This window comes from Filicampus tigris, chromosome 4, assembly GCF_054856515.1.
Source record: "Filicampus tigris isolate MCC_2025a chromosome 4, RoL_Ftig_1.0, whole genome shotgun sequence".
NCBI classification, from domain to species: domain Eukaryota; kingdom Metazoa; phylum Chordata; class Actinopteri; order Syngnathiformes; family Syngnathidae; genus Filicampus; species Filicampus tigris.
In genome coordinates, this window is record NC_141220.1 from 8,785,839 (window position 1) to 8,810,754 (window position 24,916).

General features: G+C 39.8%; 1 protein-coding gene across 5 annotated transcripts in view; it reads right to left on the reverse strand.

Annotated features, from left to right (window-relative positions):
* The window catches only part of lrrc4ca (leucine rich repeat containing 4C, genome duplicate a), a 69,617-nt gene that overhangs the window by 7,120 nt on the left and 37,581 nt on the right, over positions 1–24,916 (reverse strand). For 4 of the 5 annotated variants that reach the window (XM_086029324.1, XM_086029325.1, XM_086029323.1 and 1 more), the window contains one exon: positions 8,164–8,237. The exons of the other annotated variant lie outside the window; for it this stretch is intronic. The gene's annotated coding sequence lies outside the window, so the exon portion shown is untranslated. The remainder of the gene's footprint in view (positions 1–8,163; positions 8,238–24,916) is intronic. 5 annotated transcript variants of the gene reach the window in all.

The following is a 24,916-nucleotide window of genomic DNA, read 5'->3' on the forward strand; positions in this document are numbered from 1 at the left end:
TTTGAACCAACAGCGACCTGATTATCAAATCCAAACTGAAGTACAAGAGATGACACTATTCCAAAGCAATTACAATACAGGCTTACTTAGATAATCAAGGGATTTGATTGGGTTTTCAGTTTGCATGACTGATTAAAAATAATTAAGAAAATAGACTGTAGCTACAAGAACTGATATTTCGTTTGTCAACCGCCAGTTTCTCTTCATCTGTCAGCAGTACAAATATGTGGCCTAAATGAACAGGACTGTGGACGATAAGGACGGTTTTTGTTTTAGACAAATGAACCAGTGTCCAGTTTATTATTGTCATTCCATCATGCAGTGCGTAATTGAGTGCTATTTTTTGTTTGAATAATCAATGTAATAGGATAGACCAAGCCATGATTTAATACTTTTGTTCATACCTGATGAAAAACAAGTGTAAAAAAAACCTAAAGGTGCTATGTTCCGGGTTGTGCATTAGATCCAGATATGAAAATATAGAAGCTGTCTCATATTTATGTTTATTTTCAGTCTACTGCAAAATGAAGGAATTGGACTTGCAGTTCCAATACTTTTGAAAGGGGATTTTCATCAGTGATTTTTGATCGGTGACAGCATGTCTGACATGTCAAATTCAAGATACGCTCAAGTTGTTCAGGAGAATGCCACCGCTTCACAAGAGGCTGAAAGGATGTTTTTCTTTTTGTTTGTTGTTGTTGTCTTTCAGAGTCACTAGATTAATTTGGTTTTGTTGGGTTCATTTTGGGGAGGAAAAACAACAAGGAACAACAAGGAAGTGAGGGAAATGAGTCTTGGCTGATGATGCTTATTATGATGTGAGAGTGACTTACTGCTTTCATTCTGTATGATTTGCAGGAGGCATGATGATGGAAGATTATAGAATGAGAAACATATATTACAGGGGAAGGTCAGCCTGCATTCTACACTTGAAAGAAAAAGAGTGAGGACAGAGAGGGAGAGATTAATGAGATATAAATCAAATCGGGTCACTTCATGATCATGCCTGCATGCTTGCAACAGCTCTAAATATAAACTAAAGTAATTTATGGATTCCAGAAAGGATGTGATGCTCACCATATTAAACACCAGTCTTCCCTCTGTACACCCCCTTTTCCATAGTGGTCTAAATGTTGCATGGCTGGTTAAAGGTACGGAGCTGTAGTTCCCACCGGAAAATATTTTCTACAATAGTTGTTGCATTACTCGTGACTTGAGCCAGAATTTCACTTGTGTTAAAATGGGGCAAATCATTCTTTAAATGGGCCAATGTTTGTCGATGCCATTAAAGCTACTGTTACTCCTATTCATATTTTAAAGTGGGGAAACAGGCCTAAATCTCTTGCTAAATCTATTAGTCTTCTATATTGTCTTTAAGACCTGTTTTTTTTTTTCAAACTCTGTGCCGCGGCACACTGGTGTTTATATTATATATTGTTAGATGTGCCGTGAGAAATTATCTAATTTGTGTGCCTGTGCGGTCTAGCGCCTGGCAGCGTAATCATGTCTTTACTACATTGTAGTACTCTTCCATTCCAGCAGGTTACAGCAGCAGCACGGCAGCAGGTAGCTAATTGACTTTGTTTAGAGACAAGCAAATTAGTGACGCATGTTTATCCAAACAGGCCGATGTTTCACGCTAAGTATCAATATGAAACATTATAAATTACTTTTTTCTTTGTGTTTTTTTAATTCCTATTCAAGATGTTATAATATAACGTAATTCTTCAATGTTAAAAAATGCTTATACAAACAATATAACACTTATATTGTTAAAATAAGCTTTTTTCACAATTTCAGATGGTGGTGTGCCGTGGGATTTTTTCAATGAAATAAATGTGTCTTGACTCCCCAAAAAGTTTGAAAAACACTGTTTAAGACCATTAAAGCAAAATCTATTCAGTACATGATGTATACTATATTTTAAAAGAATTAAAATACAAGGAAACAAATGATGGCCAGCATTTGAAACAAAAGTTGGCCGGGGGGTCGGCAACCCGCGGTTCCAGAGCTGCATGTGGCTGTTTGTTCATTCTACTGCGGGTCTCTGTGACTTTAGGGAATATAGTAAATAATTAGTAATATACATAAAATAGCATTTAAGTGAGTAAAATAAGGATCCACAGCCACCCATGTGCAACACCTGGCGTCAAGATTTGTTGAGCTATTCGCCTGTTGCTAGGTTAAGCCATGGATAAATCTAAGATAAAAAAGGTTTCTAAAGAAAAGAGAACATTTAATGCTATGCCCTACATGTACTATATCAAACACAAACATTGCTACCGTAACCACACAGGTGACAGTTTTAAATCTTGTGAGTGTGACGATGAAAGTGATATTTTACAGCCCTCACGTGCCGCGGTTCCAAGAAGAGCAAAAATCACATTAACCAGTTCTACACACACATAAATACATACCGGTACATAAATAAATACACATATACAGAGCTGGGCATCACCTAACTGCCACCGCGTTTAGTCCTGCATATTTAATCGACCATGTGGTCCCGGTCCACGCCTCGTCGGCGACATCTAGTCAGCGTCGAGAACGTAATTTTCACACCACAAGCAGGTGCCGCACAAGCAGACACGCCCTCCAATATATGCAGTGTTATTGTCACTTTTGATATCAGAAGGGTTCTATGACTCCCAGTGATTTTTTTTCTATGTGATACTGTCCAAATGGCTCATTGAGTTTTTAAGGTTGCCGACCCCTGATTTAGACAATAAGGTATGACAGTAGTATGTCTTAATCCTCTAATAGTATAAAAGCAAATCTTAACCTTAACCGGCTTTAACTAATGTTACAGTATTAGCTATGTGATTAGATGACATCATATTAGCGCCATACAAATGTAACCCGGCAATGATTTCAACAAAGAATTGTGACCCAGTTCAATGCTGAAAAGAAAAGTGTTAATGAGAGAGATGGATGCCTTTGAATTGTCACTGGTATTATCCACTATATTTCATAATATTTGGTGTTCTGAAAATTACCTTCCTGTGGTGACACAATGTCAAGCAATCAACCTGCATCTTGGCCCATCCTTTAGATATTGAGAATTGGGACTGCAACTAGGGGTCCCAAAAGGTGGTACAATATCTGTTTTGATAAGATTTCAAAAGGAAAAAGGCAAAGTGTATGGTACAGAATCAAACTATTATATTAGATGGAGCATGAATGGGTGGCAGTTACATGACATCCCTGGCATGCCATTTATATAGTTGTTCTCTCCTATTTGAACTACTTTATTCTCATGTAGGATAGGGCTGGTTTATTTGAATAAATTATGAGAGCAGAATTTATAACAAACTTATTTCTGGTTTCTTCAACCCCACATTGCACGTTTGACATTTACTTCAGTGTTTTTCTATGTTTTTGTCAGTAATATAAATATGCATCAGCAAAGTGGGGTCAGCTCATACTTTTGAAGCTGTAAGAGCAGTCTCCGGAGATCTGTTGAATCATCAGTCTTCTCTATAGCTTACAGTGGTGTTTCTACTGAATAATATTTGCTTCGACTCCAGTGTCAATGCTCACACAATCAAAAACATAATTTTAAAACACTGCTATCTTGCGTCTGGGTTCCTAACTTGTTTTTATTCTTGCAACTATTAGACACCTCATTTTCCAGTCTAGTTACTGTAAATGTTTATCCATCCATTCACATTCTCATCTCACTTTTCCACATTCGGGTAGTGGGTAAGTTTGAGCCTATCCTTGCTGAATTTGGGGGAGAGATGGGGTGTACCCTGAACTGGTCAATTGCAGGCCACATATATTGTAGACAAGCAACCATTCACAATTATAATTTTAAAAAATTCACGCTCATGGGCAATTTAGAGTCATTGATGTACTGAGTAGGATTTTTAAATTTACATTCTGGGTTTATATCTAGAATCACCCTCTAAAACCTGAAGTTTTGCCTGAAATTCCACACCTACATAGTAATTTATCGCAGCCCCTGTAGCAGATAGAAACACAATTCCAAAAGAATTTAAGAGCCTAGGCATGTGGCTTGCACACAAGCCCAAGTTCATATTTACTGTTTCAATCAAAAATTTAAAAATAAGGTTTCAATGCAAGAGAAGCATTATTTTTAATTGGCTTGGTAATGGATAATGTAGACACTTTATGTACTTTATCTGTGAAGGTGAATATTTTCAAACTCCTCCACTGATGACATGTTCAAGGACCCATGCATGTAACACGTCCTTGATCGAGGAGTCATTACACCCACGCAACACAGGTTCAACTGAGCAGCAGATTATGAGCACAGCAGAGACTCTGAAAAAGTCAAAGTTAGCTTTTAAAACCTGATGGCAATATTTCTGTTGTTTGTTGTTGTTTTTTGCAAGAATGCCTCGCTTCCTCTATGTACAGTATCTAATTTTCTGCAAAAATATAGAGTTTCCTAATTTCAGGACTTGTGATCAGTTACAGTTTCTTACATTTCATATACACGTCTAAAGATGATATCATAGCGGATTACTAAAAAAAACTCACTTCCTCTGAGGATAGCAGCCCTTGGTTTAGATGTTCCAAATGCAAAAAATGGAACAATAACACAATGTGTGGATGATGCTGTTACAGTAACAGTTACATTTACTCCGAAGGGTTCTCATTGGCCTGCAATGCATTTGACGTTTGTCCAGTCAGCTTTTAAGTGACTGCCTTTAATAAACATATATGGATAATTTTTATGAATAAGGGTGCGGGTCGAGGCCGGAACGGTACCCAGGTCAACGGTGGGGTGGGCGGGGGAGTCGGGAAGGGCGGCTATTGGGGTGGTCGAGGCTGGACTGGCAAAAAAGGGTGAAATGCCCAGTTCTGTGTGTATGAATACAATATGTATGGTATAAACAAAGTATTTGTAGTGGTAGAAGAAAGTGTGTGTCACGATTGTAAAAAAAGATGACACTCTTCATGGAGTGAATGGTGACGCCATGTAAGAAAGCCACACTCCAAAAATGCAGTGAGTCAGCATCGCTCACGGCGTGTTTCGAAGTCATTATTTTGATGTCACAAAAACAAAATAATATTAGCTTCAAAGACTGTTCTGCTTGACATGTTACTTTTCACAAAAAAAGCTGCTTTTTTCACTGCTTTTGCCTCAGAAATTTGTGTTTTTGTGAATCCAACCCATGTTCTAGTGCTAATTACTAAATATCGGAAACAGCTAGAAATGTTTTTTTTCACTGCTTACACAATATTCTCTGAGCCTTGAAAGACAAGTCATAATGCTACATAACTCTGCTTTGAAATGCAGCTTTCACTGAACAGAGGTGTGTAGCAATGCCTTACATTTACTCTGTTACATATATTTCACTAACTTTTCGAAGATTTGTACTTATCAGTGTAGTTTCAATGCAACATACTTTTATTTCTACTCCAGTAAATGTATTAAGACACAATGCTACTCTTACTCCATTACATTGAGCTACCTACATTGTACTCGCTCCTTTTGATTGCAATGCGGCAATGTTGACTGGTAAATTTTGGGAAGGGGTTCATATATATTTTGGGGTTGAGACTATGACCATTATGGTCCCAATGCAACCATTTTTTCACTGCAGACGAGTAAGAATTTCATTTGGTCCCGTTTGTGCGAGTGCATACTTTAAAAGCTCCCTCCAACACAGGTACTGAACTAGACATTGCGGTTAAAAGACGCAGACCGCTTTGGACTTGCACAAGGACTGCTTATTCAAACGTTGTTCCATCCATTCCGTTTAGTATGAGTTCCATGCAAGCACAATCATCCAGGCATCACCATTGATAAACATGCATGGGCACTTATAATCCAACGAAGACCCCGCAAAAGCAAAAAAAAATAAAAATAAATGAAAATGGGCCATGATTGATGGATTATGATGCGAGGCATGATTTTTCTACATGTACCTCACACCAGAGATCCTATTGAGGAGAAGAGCAGAAATATAGACACACATGACTATGAGGAGAACCGAAAAAGGAGTGAGGAACAAATGTGTCATGTCCAGTGTTCGGAGTAACATGTTACAAAATTAAAGCATTACTGTAATACATTATATTTACTCATAATATTTCTGTAATATTTTTAGAGCGTTGGAAACCCGTTAACATTTTGGGACCACAAGACAAAATTAATCACCAAATGTATGGGAGAAACAGTCCATTAGATCATTAATACGCATACTCAGCAACATAGATCATAACAGATCAACATAACTCATAGCGCCGAGCAAGACTTAGCTTCGGCTCAGCTTGTGAACATTAGGTGAGCCGTGGTTACCTGAGCCCTGAGCCCATTTGATGTCATTTACAATCAACAGCAAGTGGCAAACTGTTATGTTGTCCACATTATGCTTATGTTTCAAGTGGAATTAAAATAAACTCAAATATGAGCAACACTGTTACTCTTCACAACTCCGATTGTGAGTGTGCTTCCCCACCCCTCCCAACCCCTGGAGTGACTTATAAATATGTATTCGGTGTTGATATTTTTATTATGTGTTATGTGGAATGCAAAAACAGAGTAGAACCATCAAGACTTTTTTATTTCTTGTTGTGGCCAAATGCATTTGACAAATTGCTTGATTTTTACAGACTTTACGTAGTAACCACGAGCCAGTGTAATTAAGTCATTTCAGTATGAAACAATGGACCAAAATAAAAGACATTCATGAAAATATTCATATTCAAGACATTTGAGATTCCCCTTAAACTGGAGGCGTGGGAACAATTTCTGGGTCGCAGTTGAAGCATTGAGAAGCTAGGGGTGAATAAATGCATCGACTCCGCCAATGAATTATGTTCGACTTCGCCATTGAATTATGTTATAGACAGTTTATTTGACAGTGAAGAGGTCTTGGGTTTGAATGTCAGCTTAGGCGGCTCTCCTGCCTAAAGTTAGCCCGTTCCTCCGTCACTTTAAAAATCTGCAGTTTTGGTTAATTGTAGACTGTATATTACAGAGCTGGGCATTTTACTACAAATTTGCGGTTTATCACCTTCTGCCCACGGCCAGAGTACCCTTCCGTATAAGCAGTCATACTAAAATTACATGTTTGTTGCTGACATTTTGAACACAAAACAAACTAATGTTAGCCGTTCCTTTTTTGGGACTGCTATATCATTAGTTAGCTTAGCTTTCGTGTACTGTGGCATGACTGTCCAGCATGTAGCATTTTCATGGTCTTGTGAATTTTTAGTTCATAAGAAACTTGCTGTGGCTGGTCATTATGGGTTCTTTGATTCAAGACATTGAGAGATGTCTTCATCAAAACAGGTTTGTTAAATTTAGGCAAAAGATAACTCGGCTTTGCTAAGTATCATGACTTGCATCGAATTACGGTTACAAAACTGATTGGAGATGCCTTTAAAACCATCCTCTTCCTGTCCCAGTGAAATTCAAGGTTTGAAGCAGAAATAAATCACATTGCAAAGTCTAGTGAACCCATCATCAGCATTCTACATTGGCACCCTCATTAAATGAAATTAATACTACATGGATGTAGAAGAGGTTGCAGGCAAGTCTTCATGAGCCCTGAAATCCAGACTAATGGCAATTATTGAAATATACATAATACCACTAAAATTAATGGAACAAATATAATAACTTAGGTTCTAAATGTCGGTCAGTGCTTCTGATAGTGCTTCAGATTCTGCTGTCCCCATTGACCTGATAAAAGGCTGCAGAATCTCTGATGACACAAGAAATTACACATATTTTACGTAACCCGAAAGAGCATCCACAAATGTTAGTAAAGCGGAAATGATGCACGTGGGGAGGAGAGCTTTTAAGTTATTCATTTTAATACAGAGCAACCATGTTTTGACATAATGTAATAGGTCAACTGGAAATGTCTTATGGCAGTGGAAGATGCAAATTGGTGTGTTGCCACCTAGTGTTGTGGAGTGTTGCAGACATAGTGTAGTGGGGAAAAAACTATTAACAAAGCGAATCTAGACGAAATGGAAAAGATATACAGTATGTGTGCATTTTTAATCTACTCATTGTAGATTTAAGTGAATTCAAGGAAAGCCAAACTCCACATTCTTCAGTTTATTACTCTTCTCTCATTCTGAATGCCAATTGAACAGTGCGATGCTGTTTGTATCCTTTTCATTACAGCTTGCGTCTCACAGCTTGCATCATACTTTAAAAGAGTGAGTCCTTACCTGCCAAGTCAATTACAGTTCAGTAAGGTTCCGGTCATTCCCATTTAAACCCCCAATCCAGCAGAATACCGGCCCTGAAAATGCAAGAGGCAAAATAAAGATTGTTTTTTACCTGAGCCCTGAAAACTTCATTTTCAGTTGAGAGCAAGACACAAAATGGCCACCCCCTGAGATGGACAAAAACAGGTGGATTTAAATACTTAATTCATATTCCACAAACACAATATCAATCAGAATGTCATGTTTACACTAATGTGTGTGCATAGAACATATTCTTGTAAAGAAAATATTTTTGGTTGACTTCCACTTTAAACTGATTGCTCACGTTATGCAGATCACATCACATCACATCTTTTTTTATGTAGCCCTTTCTCAAAAATATGACAAGACCAAAGTTGACTTTCACCACCATGCAAGCTGTCAAACTGTGTTGCAAGTTGCATGTATGCATTTCTGTGTGAGTTGCATTGTGTTTTAATTATTTGCACACTACTGTTTTCCACCGCTTTGCTCATGGATTGTAGTTTATCCTAGCTTACTTGTGTGAGGTACGTTCAGGAACACCTCAAATAAATGTGTATAAACTACATGATCACAGATCACAATTAATTCATTCAATAAACCTTTATGATGATGATTATTATTTTTAATGACAGGCTCCCGCTTGGCTCATACATTTGTAAATCTGATTCGAATATCAGTGCCTCATCGGCTTCAAATATCACTTGTTTACAAGGGTAAAAGGTTTGGTTTGGTTTGTTCATGTAGGTTGCAAACATCTTTTTTTAAGACTGACTTGAGATATGTTTGGGGAAAATGTGCTGTTTTGCCAAGGAGGAGGAAAGCCAGAGCAGGCTTTCAATGTGGATACGGAATGAAGTACTGATGTTGTTGATGATGTTGTTATCATGATAATGATGACAATGGCAAAGCCATATCCATTATGTGCATACTGTATGTAAGTAAAGTGCCAAACTTAATTGCCTACATTAATGTGAAGCTTCTGCCTTTGCACTGCATCATAGTGAGGAACATTTCTAAAATGGTGGTCATCCCTTTTTTGTTCAATATTATTTGTAAAACATTGTATGTAGATTTTGGCGGTGTATCTGATTTTGTGGCCCGGAAGGGTACAATGAGTTGTTGGTGCTTTCTTTTCTTTTGTCTTTTTTTCCTTTTATGTTATTGTCCGAATGTTTAGCCAATTATGATAAAATCAGCAATGAAAATACAGAGTTTGGTAGAAAGAAAAAAAAAACATTTCTAATGAATAACATCAATTAAATAATGTAAAATAATGTTTAGATTAGAAAATATCCAGTTTCTTGTGTTACAGTCCACGATGCTTTGTAGCTGTTAAGTTGTGCTCTCCCCTGCTCCTTCCTGATTGGTGGCATTCGTCTCCAATTTCGCCATCCAATCAGAGCAGTGGAGAGTGACCAATTAGTTACTTGCTACAAGTGTGCTACCAGCTATACTATTAACACCATAGCTCAAATAGGGCTCAGTTGCTGGTAGACCAGGCTGGATTTCTGTGGTGGAGCCAGCCCTGCAGCTGGCTTGGCGTTGGCTTGTCTTCTGTTCTTGTGTGCGAGTTGTTCTTCCATTTCCATGTTCTTCCTTTGTGTTTTCTACCACTGTCTTTTGTTTAATGCACCTCCTTTGCCATAAACTTCATCCTTCCCTTCGATTAGGCACTCTATCCTTTCATTTTCGCCGTAACATCTTCAATTCATTGAGCTGTCAGTCCATTTGTGTGTGCACTTAATCGGGATTCGGGAGTGTAAACATAGTGTGTCTCTGTGTAGTTGTTCCCCCTTGTAGTGTTGTGTGGTGTGTCTCTTTTGTGTTGAAATGGCCAGAATTTTGTAGAGCACCTTTTTATTTACCCCATACAACTCACACGTTAGACCCTTCCTCTCTTGCCATCTTGAGAAGGGGTCGTAACATCTCGTTATACAAATAGGCTGTTTTAACTCAAAAACAGAAACGAGTATACTGTAGTATCTTCTTGCCATCAAAAAAGAGTGTGCCTGCAAGAATTGACAGACACATTTTTGAGAAAACCGCTGTGGAAATGTTAAAACTGATATTTACATCTGAAGAGTAAATAAATGGCATGCCATACGGAATGCGTAAGGCAATTCAATTCCAAGCCTGAATGCCTTCATTGCAGACAGCCCAAAGAATAAAATTGTGGCTTTTCTACTGTAGCATGCTGCTTTTAATGTGCAAATTGAGTGGAACTGTGGGACCAAAATACAGGATCCTTTCATCACGAATTCTAGCTTTTTGTTTTTTCCGCTGTCATTTATTTAGCATGCAGTATCTCTCCTCTTTTTACTGTGTTCATGTGTCTTGAGTTTGGAAGCTGTCCATACAAGTGTGTGGCCCAATCCCAATACCCACACTTGCACCCTTGTGCCCTTTACTTGCGCGTTTCTGCCGAGGGTACGAGTGTGTAGGGTGTCCCAATTCTGCGAAGTGCTCTGTCGACCCGCCACCTTTGCGCCCTTGATGTGCACTTTGGCCAAGCCCGCATCCATGGCCCCTCAGCAGAAACATATTACCCACAATTCATTGCAGATTTAACCAAATTAGCGGGAAACTGACGACATTAGGTGAAATTCCTGTACCTGTGCCGAAAAAAGTCTCAAGTGTAAATACTTGATTATAAAAAGGTTTATTATTTACATATGTGTAATTTCAATCAATGTGTTAACATCACCGTTTACCCGTTACCGTTTACCTACGTATGTTGTCCTAGTTTAGCTGCCATACTTAGCAACCTTCTGCGTATGCGCCGCATAGCGTGCAGAGCCACAAATAATCCAAATAATGGAGCCATAGCTCCCATTGATTGGAAGACGGAGCCCAAGTATTACTTTAATACTACTTTACTTCAAAATTGGCAAAACAACAACCCGTGCTGCCATTCTCGCTGATGCAGGGGCATACGTCTATGACGTCAGCCTAAGTCTCCCAATTCTGCAATTTTTGTACACTTGTAACCTGCGCCCTCGAACGCTTCGTGCACTTCGACTATGTGTGCATTTTAGCGAAGACCGCCGGGTGCAAGTGTGGGTATTGGGATTGGACCTGTGTGGATGTGTTTGAAATACTGGATGAGTAAATGTCGCCCATTCCTGAGGATTGAACTCTTCAAGCTTTTAGTAATGTCCTGTAAGAGGTTCTCGCAAAACAAAGCATATCGATACACACATACAGAGCTGGGCATTCTGTCTAGCCGACGGACCGTTTTGTCTATCCGACTATAACAAATGTCCATTTTGCCGGCGATAAACGATAAATGGGAAAAAAAAAATTAATAGACGGATTAAGCATAAGCGGAAGTGGATTTTCGCCCATCTATGTAATCGTCTATAACCTGACATTGGTGATTAATGTTTTGTTCGATGCAGGTAAGTTTGCTGCTTGATTTGTGTATTTTACATCAGGCATGTTTTGGGTCAGCTAATGGGTCCTAATAGCGTGCCACGTGACGTCAGGATCACACCATAGACTCTTGATAATAATAGATGCGTGCTTGCAGATGACTCCTGTTAGTGCTGCTTGTATGCTGCCCGTTTTTCTCAGAAAGACACATGCAGAGTAAACAGAAACAGCTCCTGACACTAAGACGATGAAAAAGTGGAATTTGGAGCTGCAGCGTATGACAGTCAATGTGGCGCACATTTGTATTTCACCCCACTGTAGTGCATGAAAAATGAAAATATATCATTAACTACAGTACATGACCAAAAGGGAGGAAAATAGTAGTGTGCAAATAATTAAAACACAATGCAACTGACACAGACACCCGCAAATGTAACTTGCAATACAGTATGACAGCTGAATGGTGATGAAAGTCAACTTGGTCTTGTTATATTTATCTGCATAATGTGAACAATCAGTTTAACAGTGCAAGAGTGCTGTAAATTGTTAATCTAAAGATGACATAAATCAGCATGGGGTCATAACACTTAGCGGAAGTTATTAGAAGTGCATTACATGATGAAATGCAAAAGACAAGACAGAATATGAGCACTTAATTATTAATTCTCTGCTCACTGCCGCACTGCGTCTCCCCCATGTACTTGAACCGAATCCATGCAAATCTAGCAATTTGACTGTAAAGTCATGAGCATGATTGAATAAAAAAAGAAAAGCAATATCCAGGGAAACAAAGAAGTTGTATCCAATCATTATTTGTTTATGTTGCATGTGAGGCTCTGCCTCTGCATTGACCGCACATCCTTGTCGTTCAAGAAAAGTGATGTCACTCAATGTGATGCTTTGGTTACATAATGGGTGGATGGATTTATGTTTGGAATCCAGTATCCAATCCAAATATCACTATCACTATTCACCCAGTGTCTGTCTCTAATGTGCCAATCTCAAGTGGCTCTTTTGATAAGAAGAATAGTGCAACTATGGCCAATTTCATCAGTACAGGTAGTATTATACCTATGCACAAAACAGGCAACGGAAACAATTTCTCCCAAGCAGTTATCTGTCTTCATATCTAATTTATTTGATATTGTTTAAGAGTAGTAGTCCCTCAACAAATCAAACCTGATGCCTATGTTTTATGTGCTACAACCCTGAATATTTTGACCTACAAGTCAGACTACATCACCTACTGGAAACGAAATGTATGTCAGGCTGAATCAATTGGTTGCAGAGCCACCCGATCTTTGGTCTGGGTGGTCTACGGGTTGTTCTAGTGTAGTGAGCACCGCCTCCCAAAGGAGTAGTAAGTGCTGAAATCAGCTCAGTTGTGCCCGCCATTTGTCATTATCTAATGGTAAATCCATTTGTATCTGCTGGAAGTGTCCTACCAAGCTGAATCACTAAGTCAAGAGAGACCAAGTCCAAAGAAGGTAAGGAGGGATGGATGATGTCGAATGAAAAATATTACGGAGCAAATACTAGATTATTCCATAATAAAAGCATTGGGATGTCATATGAAAGAGCATAAAAAGAAGCATGAAATCCAATAATTTTATTCTTTGACACGATGCAAATGCACTCTGGGATCACTTTCATATTTTGTAATAAATGAGACTAAGTAAGATGATGGAGACTAGATAAAACAAATTAATTGGCTTCAGAACAAGAATTAAGTCGGGAAACAATTATGTGGAACAAAAAAAGCAATTTCATTACTCCAATTCTATTAATTACGTGATGTGTGACTACAATAAATTGGAATGTAGAAAAATCAACTATATTAATTAAGACACATTTAAGGGGTATACAACGTTTGTTAATACACAGACTTTGATGTCATATTAAACTCATCTCCAGGAGAGATAGAGTGTGTGTGTGCACGTGTTTGTGTGTGTTTGTACTGTGGCAATAACCACAGTCCCAATAACCAGGCTTGCCTTGTCTGCACTACAGAAAAATATGCCACCATAATGTGGTGCTTAACCAGTGACAACTGTTGCCACATTTTTAGTGGTCATTCTGGATAAAACAAAAGAAAACTATTTACAAGTCCAGTCGGATTGAAGCTACTTAAAGGCTGGAGGATAACATGGTGAAATACAATCATGCTGGAACATAAAGGCCTTTCACAAACTGCAAGTGAAAAAGTAGTTTTCCAAAATATCTTGCAAAGCCAGACATTGAGGGAACTGTTATGAAAATTGCCCTTTTAATGTCTCGTATACAAATAGTCCTGCCCTAGAATCAAGTGTGAAATTAAACAACCAAGTACGGTACATATTTTATTTTCTTCCCATTTGTTATTTCTGCACACTCGCCTGGTGAAATCCAACCCACTTGTCCTTGTTTAATGAAAGGTGGGCTTGCCATTGGCCCATTGGATGAGTGCTGGCTCACTGCATGAGACAAGCCACCTCTAAAATGGGCTGATATCACATTTGATTACCAAAATATGTCAGTTTCGTCATCCTTGGAGTATTTTGATAAAAGCATGTCACAGATGTGTTATTAAGACACCTAAGAACTGTTGTAACTTAAAAAAATACATAGTAGTCCAGTCTGCTTTTCAGCTGTCAGTTGTTCATAAAATTCTCAGTCTTCATCTTCTCAGTCTTTGAAGACATTGTGGTCCGTTTTCATGAAGACCCTTTCCTAAGGGAGGAGAGTACTTGGGGGCATATTCTCCCATTGACGCTTCAGTTATTTTTTCGCACTTGGTTTGCGCACTTTCAGGGTGCGGCCATTGTTCTGTCTAACCTTCTAACACATCCTCCATGTGTAAACTGGAAAACTGCACAACCACCAAAGAGTCATGATTCGGTGAAGTCTGAGTGTGGCCCTAATTTCCGGATCGTGGAGTTTTCATGAGACGTGAATTCCATAGAGGTCTGTTTGAAAAATATGTCACACTTTAAATGAAATTAACTTGCCTGTTGGATCCATAATTTATACTGATTGTCGTCAGTGATGTGTGCACAGCTCATCTAACAGGCTACTTTGAAGGAGCATGTGCATTTGCATTCTGTATTTAATAAAGTATTTTAAGTACGGTGCTTAAAACTGAAGCGCGAGCCATTGTTTAGTTTTGCCTAGCAATGCATTTCGCCACACACACAGGAGAGCGTCAGTTCTATGGACTGACATGATCATGTCAGTCATGGTGCTATTATTTCAGATAAAAAGAAATAATTCAAAGTCTAACTTTTCATCGCCACAATTACAATGACTGCAGTTGTTGTGGGGACAACAACTTTGGGACAGACTCCAAGCTGCCATCACGGGATCTGCAGCCTGGCCGCCACTAGTGGTGCATGGAAGCAGCTGGATGGAATGGAATCAAAACGTGCAATATGATATTTCAACTTCAAGAGGTGCTAGACTTACTACAGCGTGGAAGAGAAAAGATGCTTAAGTCTTTGGTGAAATGCATGCTCAGCCAGATTTGGCAGGGAACACCCTGATTTCAGGGTTGCTCCGTCCAGAATGCATACATTTCATGAGGGTGTGTAAATGTTGCACTTACTATAAGTTGATAGGAGGATCTGCACAGCCCAAAAAAGTGTGTAGCTACGTGCCTTTTCTGACACTAAGTGAGGATGAATAGTTGGTGAAGAGGAGGACATCAAGGTGGACAAAAATGGAAATATTCAGAAGAGGCAAAATGGGTTCCATCAGCAAAATGCCTGCTAAAAGGCAGCTTTAGCAGCATATTGCATAGTAAACAGCTGGAAGAGTACACTACCAATATTCAATTTATTTCATGGAATGTCTGTCATTTTTAAGACTGGTAAAAGCCTCTGAAAAATGCCTCAGAAGGCTTGCCATACTTCTACTGAGATACAGGAGGATTAACATGCTAAGCCGATAAGAATATGTAATACGAATCACTGATAACTCAGAATCGCTACAGTTCCACCGAGGAAGTGAAGGCAGTCTTTGGGGGGATAAAAACAGGGAACGTAATATAAAGTGTAGTGAGATATATTGTGAAAAGAGGAAATGTGAGGTGATGGTGAGAAATTAAGTCCTTCAAGTGGGACTGAAGGAGAATACACATTAAAATAAGTACAGACGAAAAACAAAATTCTGTAGAGGCACATTTGAATCATTTACTGTGTTCACACTTGCCATGTGTTATGTGAAACAAACTGCTGCGATTGGTCAAGCGTGAGCTCCGATCACAGCTGCTCATGGAACAAGCAGATTGCAACTTCTTGAAGGGGTTGTCTCAGTCCTCTTGCCAAGACTCTTTTAAAAGACAAACAAATAGAATACTGTATTTTCCAATGACCAACCCAATGCCTCAATTGGAAGACATAAGTGAAGGCAAAAAAAGCAAGTGTGCAAGTGGCTGTATGGAAGGCCTGTCAAAATGTTGCTAAGTAGCAAAGTCAAATTACAGTATGTCCAAGGGCACTGTACTTCAGGCAGTCGTTGACTGCAAATAATTTTTATCCAGCTATTAAAAATGATGGTTTTCTTTACAGTTTTGGCTGGCGACTAGTTCAGGGTGTACCCCATGTCTTGCCCAAAGACAGCTGGAATAGGCTACAGCGTGTCAGCGACCCGAGTGAGGATAAGCGGCACAGAGAATAGTGGATGGATGTTATTTCATAAGTGTGTATTGGTTGGACGGTGGACCAGAACTTCCTCAAAGCCATTTGGAAGTCGCTTTTCATGGTCTCACCGAACTCCTCACATGCTCGAGTTTTTGCCTCAAAGCTGCGTTGGCCAGCCGGTACCCATCAGCTGCCTCCGGTGTCAAAAAGGTCCGATAGGACTTCTTCTTCAGATTGATGGCATTCCTGACCACTGGTAGCCACCTGCGGGTTCAGGGATTGCCACCACGACAGGCACCAACCACCACAGGCCACAGTTCTGATCGGCTGCCTCAACCATGGAGGCGTTGAACATGGTCCACTCTGACTCAATGTCCAGGATTGTGGGTGAAGTTCTGCCGGATGTGGCATTTGAAACGCTTTCTGACGCGGGATTTTGCCAGACGTTCTCAGCAAACCCTCACAATATGTGTCAGAACAGCTTCTCCCCCCACCAAGTGGTGATCAGATGACAGCTCCGCTTCTCTCGTCACCCGAGAATACAAAACATGCAGACGCAAATCCAATGACATGACCATGAAATTGATCATTAAACTGTGGCCTCAGGCGTCCTGGTGCCAAGTGCACATATGGACACCCTTATGTTTGAACATGGTGTTCGTCATGGACAATGCATGACGAGCACAGAAGTCCAGTAACAAAACACAATTGGGGATCCCTCCCAATCCCGCCCTTCTCCAGGTCTCACAGTCAATGCCCATGTGAGCATTGAAGTCCCCCAGCAGAAGAAGGGAGTCCTTCGGAGGAGTGCTCCCCAGCACACCCTCCAAGGACTCCAAAAAGTGTGGGTCCTCTGATCTTCTGCTTGGTGCATAGGCACAAATAACAATTAGGACTCGTACCCTGACCCGAAGGCGGAGGGAGGCCACCCTCTCGTCCACTGGGGTGAACCCCAACGTACAAGCACCAAGCCGGTGGGTAATAAGTACGCCCACACCTGCTCTGCACCTCTCACTGTGGGCAACTCCATAGTGGAAGGGAGGCCAGCCCTTCGAGAGACGGCTGTTACCAGAGTCCAAGCTGTGTGTGGAGGCGACCCGGACTGCCTCGTTGAAACTAAAAAACAAACAAAAAAATCTGATCCATGTCACATATGGGCAAACAAATCTGAATTTACCTGCAGTATGAACAGAGACTTCGGTTTCATTTTGCACATGACATTAGTTACAAGTTACATTAGTACTCAACTTAATTTTATTATTGAGTAACAGTTGTTAATAAGTACATGACACATGAGGTGCATGCATTGGCCCTTCACATTTATCATTCAAATGAAAATAGTTTTAAAAGAATGTTTTGTTTTTTGCTGGTTAATACTGATTAATACTGACTTGTTAACTTCTACTGATACTATTATCTAATTATCGTGCCATGGCAGATGTATGTGTACCTTGCGCATGTACAGGAGATGTGCATACATGTCATCTCAAGGGTATAAATACTTTATATAAATACTCACTGAAAATAGTATTTTTATCTTATATACACATATAAATATCAATCTAATCTCTCACAAGACTAAGGAACACACCTGTCAGAATATGGGCAGCTGTTGTTGTCATGAATCTGTTCTGTTTTGTGTGGTTCCCAGCTAGAGTGGTGGGCAGTTCCCTCTAGCGGCGCACCTGTCAAATTATAATCAGTGCTGTTTAAAAGGACTGCCAAGCTGTCACTTCCTCGTCTGATTATTCCTCTGCTTGCCCTTGACCATAGCACCACGTATTGAATTTTCGAGATGTCATCTCATGTTTTCGCCATGTATTTTGCTCTCTTTGTTGCCTCGAGTTTTCCGCTATAGTAAGTAGTGTATCTTAAGTTATTAAAGCTACCCTCGTTTCTACTTTTTGGAATTGGTGTGATCTTGTCTTTTTACGACAAGCAATTTTTGTTATTTCTTTCCTTGCCTTTGGCAAGCGTTTTTGGTTATTCTCGTTTTCCTGTTTTTTTCATACCAGCGCCTTTAGTTGCACTTTGTCGGTCTTGCAAATTTTTTGTAATAAACCGTTTTTGTTCAAACACCTTCTGAGTCCACACTTTTAGAGTCCGCTTTGGTTCCGGGTCCTCACGGAACCCAGTGACAGTTGTTACTTTTGCAGGTCATAGATCATCCCATTTTATTTTGGCCATTGTGCATGACCTGATTCTGGTAGGTAAGGATGCTCTAAACTCTGCTGCTCATATCAGAGGACCTAATCCTGGCCTCTAAAAAGGAGCTCAGCTTTCCCACTGATAATGCAGTTTTAGCATTACTTACACCCCGGACAGCACCATTGTAGCTTATGTAGAGTCTCCATCCATCCAGCCCCACAAAACTCAGCAACATTGCGCTCAGCAGACTACTGCTACCATTCAGTAGTGTGAGTGTAGCCAGTCAATTCCATATAGGCTTTATGCTTGGGATCCAAAAGCGAGTTTATTTTGCAGCATCGACATTAAGCCTCCCATTCATGACAGATTTCAGGACTTTAAGTTGATAGTCACATTAGGACAGTGAATGCTGACATGGTACTAGAAAAAACGTGCTAATATGATGGTCGGAATAATGCAGGACATTAGCATTCTAGAGAAAGAGAGTGAAAGTGTCTCTGTATTTGATAATATATTAATACCTTCAGTCTATGAGCCAAATCACTAAGGCATTGAGATGTTTGTATATGTATGTGTGCATGCGTCTATGTGTGTGTCACTTTGATAAAACATAAGCTTTCTTCTGAATGCATTCCTTCTGAATAGGTGGTGTATTACTAATTTGATTTACAAAAGACAACCAGAACCAGGCGTACAAGATCAAGATGTTCCTTCCTCTGCTCAGATTGTAGCATGAAAGCCTGGGATTACATAGAAAGGTTCCCTCGTCATGGATAAGTGGCCAGGAGTCTCTCATAACCTCCCATATTAAAGGAGAGTAAACATAGATGTATGATGTGAGGAGGAGTAAGGATAAAAAAAACAAAATCATCACTATTTTTTGCCCATGTGTTTGTTAAGATAACTAAAGATAGCCTACTGTCACCGAGTGAAAATGCCTCTAAAATCAATTTGGAAATGAAATGTTAAATGCTGCAGCACGCCCCAGTCCAAAAATATAAATGTTAGTTTAATTAGAGATTCTAAATTTCCTGGAGGTGTGCATATGAGTGTAAATGGTTATCTATGCAACCTGCGCCTTATGATTAAACAGAGTAAAGTCAGGATCTAGCTCAACCATGTTTCTGAACAGGATCGGCTGCAGAAAATCAAAATGAATAATCATAATCCATAATTACTCGTTTCTCTTTTGATAAAATTGATTTGTGTTAACACTGAGAAAAGTACAACCGTAATGGTAACGATTAGCAAGAATTGTGAATCCTTGTCTCTTAGACTCAATTACTGTATGGATGCATTTAGTGAACACAGATAAAAACTACCAAAAGCAGACTTGTGTGCAATCGCTCTGTTAGCGCAGTTCATTTGACCTAGTCGAAACGCTATCATTCAAATAAGCACACCAAATCAGGACTGAGACCAAAACGTTATGGGCAATGACACTATTTGAATACATTTTAGAATATTTTGTGACATCCTAAATCGGCACAAAACAATTTTTAAAATGTGAGCAAGGAAAAAGTCGGCATAAGTGTTCTTAGTGAGTTTAGAGTGCGCGGTGTACTCGAGATGACCAACACAGCACACACAAAACTCTCCATGACAATTGAGTCTCCTCCCGCAAACCAGGAATTTGGCGTAGTAGCAAGGCTGACCTGTGAGAGGCGGCATGTGCCTACAAAGCATCCAGACTGCCAAATACAAAGAAAGGGAAAGAGTAGAGGAAGAATGACTGCATTGTAACTGTTAGCTAATCTGGTAACCACATTGTGGTAGCAAAATTGTTTCATTGTTATTTTTATTGTGTTTGATGACACATTACACAACAGTGCAAGCTACAGGTTGCTTTCTAATTGTCATTTCACGTCACAATCACCGATTCCGTGCCTAGGCCAAACTCAATGCTTTCGACACACAAGGATTGGTGATTGCAAATATTGAACAGTTTTAACATTCACGGTTGTAAATCCTGACACTTTCTGAGCAGATTGGGGAGGACCATCCCTCTTTACACACTCTACCCCGCAGGGGAGATAATAAAATATGATAATCAAAGGATTTGCCGGATTATCGGTAGCCTTTGTGTTTACCTTACTTTAGCTGCTAAAAACATCCATTCAGCCAATGTACTGAATGAATGTGACCCAGTAGATATAATTTATGTTTTAGATGAGTTACGTTTCGCACGATGCAACAAATCTGATCCAATCAAGTCATTAGAATGACACACATTTGTTTTTATTGGGCAACTCTTGGCTTGTAATAACTGCTCTTGGCCCAATGACAAATTCCACCTTAAAGGCCAAGCTGAAAAATATGTGAATACTGTGCCATGTTTGCATTTTTTTTTTCAAAACTTTGGTCCAGACCAAACCGCTACAAGTGTGAATACAGCCTACAAGCTCAAATATGGATGAAACACTGAAATGTATATCCACAGAACTTATGAATATAGCGTGTGTCACAGGGTGTGAAAAAGGCACAGTTAAGAGGGACGGCATAGCGATAACTACATGGAAAGTGAACCCTGCCCTTGGGAAAAGCTGACTTCTCAAAGGAGGCTGACTGAGGAGGTTATTTATTTTTTAACTTATGATGGAAAGTGAGCACAGATAGAGGGAATCCCAGTGGAATTCATGACTGGAGATCTCTTCTCCTGGGGCTACTGTCTCCCCCCACTTTCCATCTCACACCTTTCTGATCTTCACCAGAGAACTGCCACTATCTCAGTGGGAGAAGAGCAGAAGAAAGACAGAGCAACTCATTCCTGATGCCATCTTCGCCTTCATTTCAGTCAATTTCCTTCCGCTTCACACAAATGTGGTCGGCAGAGCCCTCCTTGGCTCTCTCCACACACAGTCATGGCGAGTGGTTCTTTAGGCTCCTCCAAGGACTGCCTTTCTCTATGTGGGAAGTACAGCTTCTTATCCCAGTCCTCCTCATTAATAGAATCCCCACAATACTCCAGAGTTCTTAAAAAATGTCACTTGTCCTTCCCCCTCACCCTCTGGTGTTTTCCTTTCATCATTCCGTGTCTCGTGTTGGGGATGAAGCAGCTGTGGAATGTCTTGTCTGACACCTTTACTCCACCAGGACCGGAGTGAATTATTGGGCGGACAAGAATGATGCTACATAAGCTTTGCAAAGCTACATCTCTGTGGCCTGTCGAGGCTATACAGTGCTTATGTCGTCATGGGAGCTCATGAAAACGTGCCTTTCTGCTCCCAATTTCTCTTAATGAACACGGGTGTCAAATGCATCTGTACAATCAGGTCATTTGGGAGGTTCCCTGTGAAAAGCCACGATACTAAAAATAAAGATTGCTGCAGAAAGTATGAAACGTGGCTTCTTATACTTTCAGGGCAAAAATCCTTCCCCACGTTGGGCAGATTGGTAGCGATCTGAGCCTCTCGTCGGTGCAGGTTCTCAGAAAGAATACAATTAAGATAACGGTGTTGCTGCAGTGAAGCACTCCTGAGCAACAACGTTCTGTAGGAATTCTTTCTTGGCTCCTGAGCAATATTTTCTCCCATACATGTTGCATTTGAAATACACAAACACTTCCCATTCTGTAATTCTGTAAAATTAAGTAAATGCTGGAGGAGTAATGATGAACTAGCAAACGATTTACATTTCTTTGGAGCGTGCGTCAGTGAAGGAGGGAAATAATTTGTAGCATTAGTTGAGTAGAGTTTATATGGAGGCACTATTCATTATTGCTTTTACGTCTATTCTTTAAATAGAAACAAGAAACAATAGTCTGCTAATCTCCCACGCAACAGTCACAAGAAAAATTATTCTACATCTGCGGTCTCTGAAAGCCACCAACTAACAATGCATGTTAAAAGAATCACATTCTCCCTCCCCCTCACACAAAAGCGTCTTCTTGAACTTTGGGCCTTTGCCTGTTTTGGCTTCCCCTCCCTCCCTCACCTTGACATATATCACCCTCCGCATGGCATTTCCCACCATCGGCTAAGGAGTAGAGCTGCTGAGGATGCAGAACTGCAGCAAGACCAACATCAATTAGACTGTAAAGAGCACTTTATTTTTGTCCCTCTATGCCAAATTAAATTACACAATAAATTTTTAAAAAAGTGCAATGAAAAAGCAATGAACTTTAATTACAAATTCATCAAAAACAGAACCAATACACTCCAGCTCACGGCAGTTAGAGATTTAACATGTGCTGGCTTGATGCCAATACATCCTACAAAACTTCCATTGGAATGGCAATCCCCCACCCCCCAAAAAAATGTTTTAGAATATATTGCGCCTTGTGACCTTTGAACAATTACCAGAATTAAGTGCAGTGTTTAGTTTCACAAAGAGTTTTGTTTAATACAGGACTAAAATCACACTACTGCTTCAGTCTAAAAAACAAGTTGTGTCAAAATTGTTTGTGATGTTATAAAGGTGGATAGTTGCATGCAATAGGGATCATTTGTACGGACTGTGCAATCCAGAACGGGGCATTAAAGTTTCCAGAGGTGCAAATTGCACTGCTAATAAGCAATGACCTTCTTCAAATTTATGACATCCACCTACTGTCCAATATGTTTGCATGTCTACGCTGTATAAGTAGCTGAACACCATGGGCGCCATGGGTAACAAATAGGAAACAAATTAAACAGGACATGTAAGAGTGGAGTGTAGCCCCCATGTGCTTTTATAGTCGTGTGTCTTTGAGCGATACACCAAGCGGAATGTGAAATGTGAGACAGCAGCTGTGATTGCCCTCTATTTCTTTCTCAGGGAGCACTGCCAGGCCCGTTGGCATGGCAAAATTTTACATGAATAAAATGCTACAGTTTTATTCATTCTTTTCAAAATGAACCGATTACAGTTTGACTGCTGCCACAAAACATGCAGCTACTGTGGATGGAATGCCAAGAAGCAATTTTGACATGAGTTCACTTGTTTTTCCACACAAACACTTCCTGCCACAGTATGTTTTAATTCAGAACAGAGACTAAAAACATGCCAAAGCCTGCAGGCATCTTTTGAGAAATTGCACTCTTAGAACCAAAACTTAATAAATTAATTTTTAATTATGAGTAAGAAAGCTTTTAGTTTCTCTGTGGTTTCCCTTAAATCACACGACATTTCTGCTTAGGAAAGTACTATGTGTCCTCATTAGGGTCATGACTAACTGGAGCCTACCTAGCTGACACAGTGTGCTCTGCTGATGGGTCTGGTGTACTTACACCCGTCACCAGAACCCAGCCTTAGAAGGAATTCAACCCAAAATGTGTTTTTACAAGAACATGTTCTATGCGCCTCCACTAGTCTAAAGACGGCATCCTGATTCATATTGCGTTTGTGGAATATGAGTTGAGCAGTAAAATCCACCCCTTTTTGTCCATGTCAGGCGGCGACCATTTCCCACTTAGTCTCACCTAAAAATGACATCACAGTTCCTCAGGGCTCAGGTACCAATCATGGCTCAGCTTAAAAAAAAAGATAGAAAATAGATTGGCCAGATACTGTACATAAAGTTGTTGTTCAAAACGTCCACATTTCCAGTGTTTGTTATAACTTGTGAAATGTAGAAAAGAGAAGTTCGCTTCACCCCCTGGCCCGCTTCCCATCTCATAAACACATATGCATTCACATGCCAACGTACTCATTGATATGTGTTGTATTTTTTTATTCCCGCAGTGACAAATTTAGCAGATGATATTGATCATTTGATGTTTCAATAGTAAAGCTGTGGGTGATTCGTGATGGGAATTAGTGAGGGTATTTACCTACAATTTGCGGGAAAAGAGCTAGCTAGTAGTGCTGCTCATCGTAACAAGCAGTCCGGATAATTTTGACAGCTCACGCTTTCCTTTTTAAATGTTGTTTAAAATTAAAAGACATCCATTCCCAGTCATTTTCGAAATTGAACGCTCTAGAGCAACAGCTTTCCAGCAAGTGACCTGGCTCATTTCAAGGCGGAATGTGGGAAACTAATCGTCGCATAATGTGTGAAAACTACAATCAATAGTCCCCAAAATGTATGTTGACATCTCTACTTATGGTCACATCAAACCTCTGAAAATATTAGAATTATTGCCCAAGTGTTACAGATTTTAGGGCGTTTTCCTCTTTAGAGAGGCACTCACTACAAAGAAATGCGTCTTCCATTCAATACTAAATATTGGGTCAATAGTTTTAGAGGTTTATGTGGCCATAAGAAGAGATGTCCACATAAATTTTGGGGATGAGTGATTGCAGTTTTCTGACTTAAGTGAGTGACATAAGCTTTTTTTTTTTTTTTTAGACTGCTGCCCAAAGTGCCAGTCTAGTTCAGAGTCCTTGGCTCTCGTTATTTACAAATACTTTTTTAGAGACATGTCTTGCAACATTACACAATGCTAATGTGCAGGACTCTCACATGCACACATGGCCATGATTGGATGTTGTAGATAAGACTGGCCATCAATCAAACAAAAAACACTGTTTCTTGATATTTTTTATGTGTTAGTATAATATGATAGTATTTCACAACTCAAAAATAAGAATAAGAATAAAATAAGAATAAAAGTTTATTTTTAGAGATCTGTGCCTCAAATAAGGGGGCACAAGCATCTTGGTGGGCGGGCACG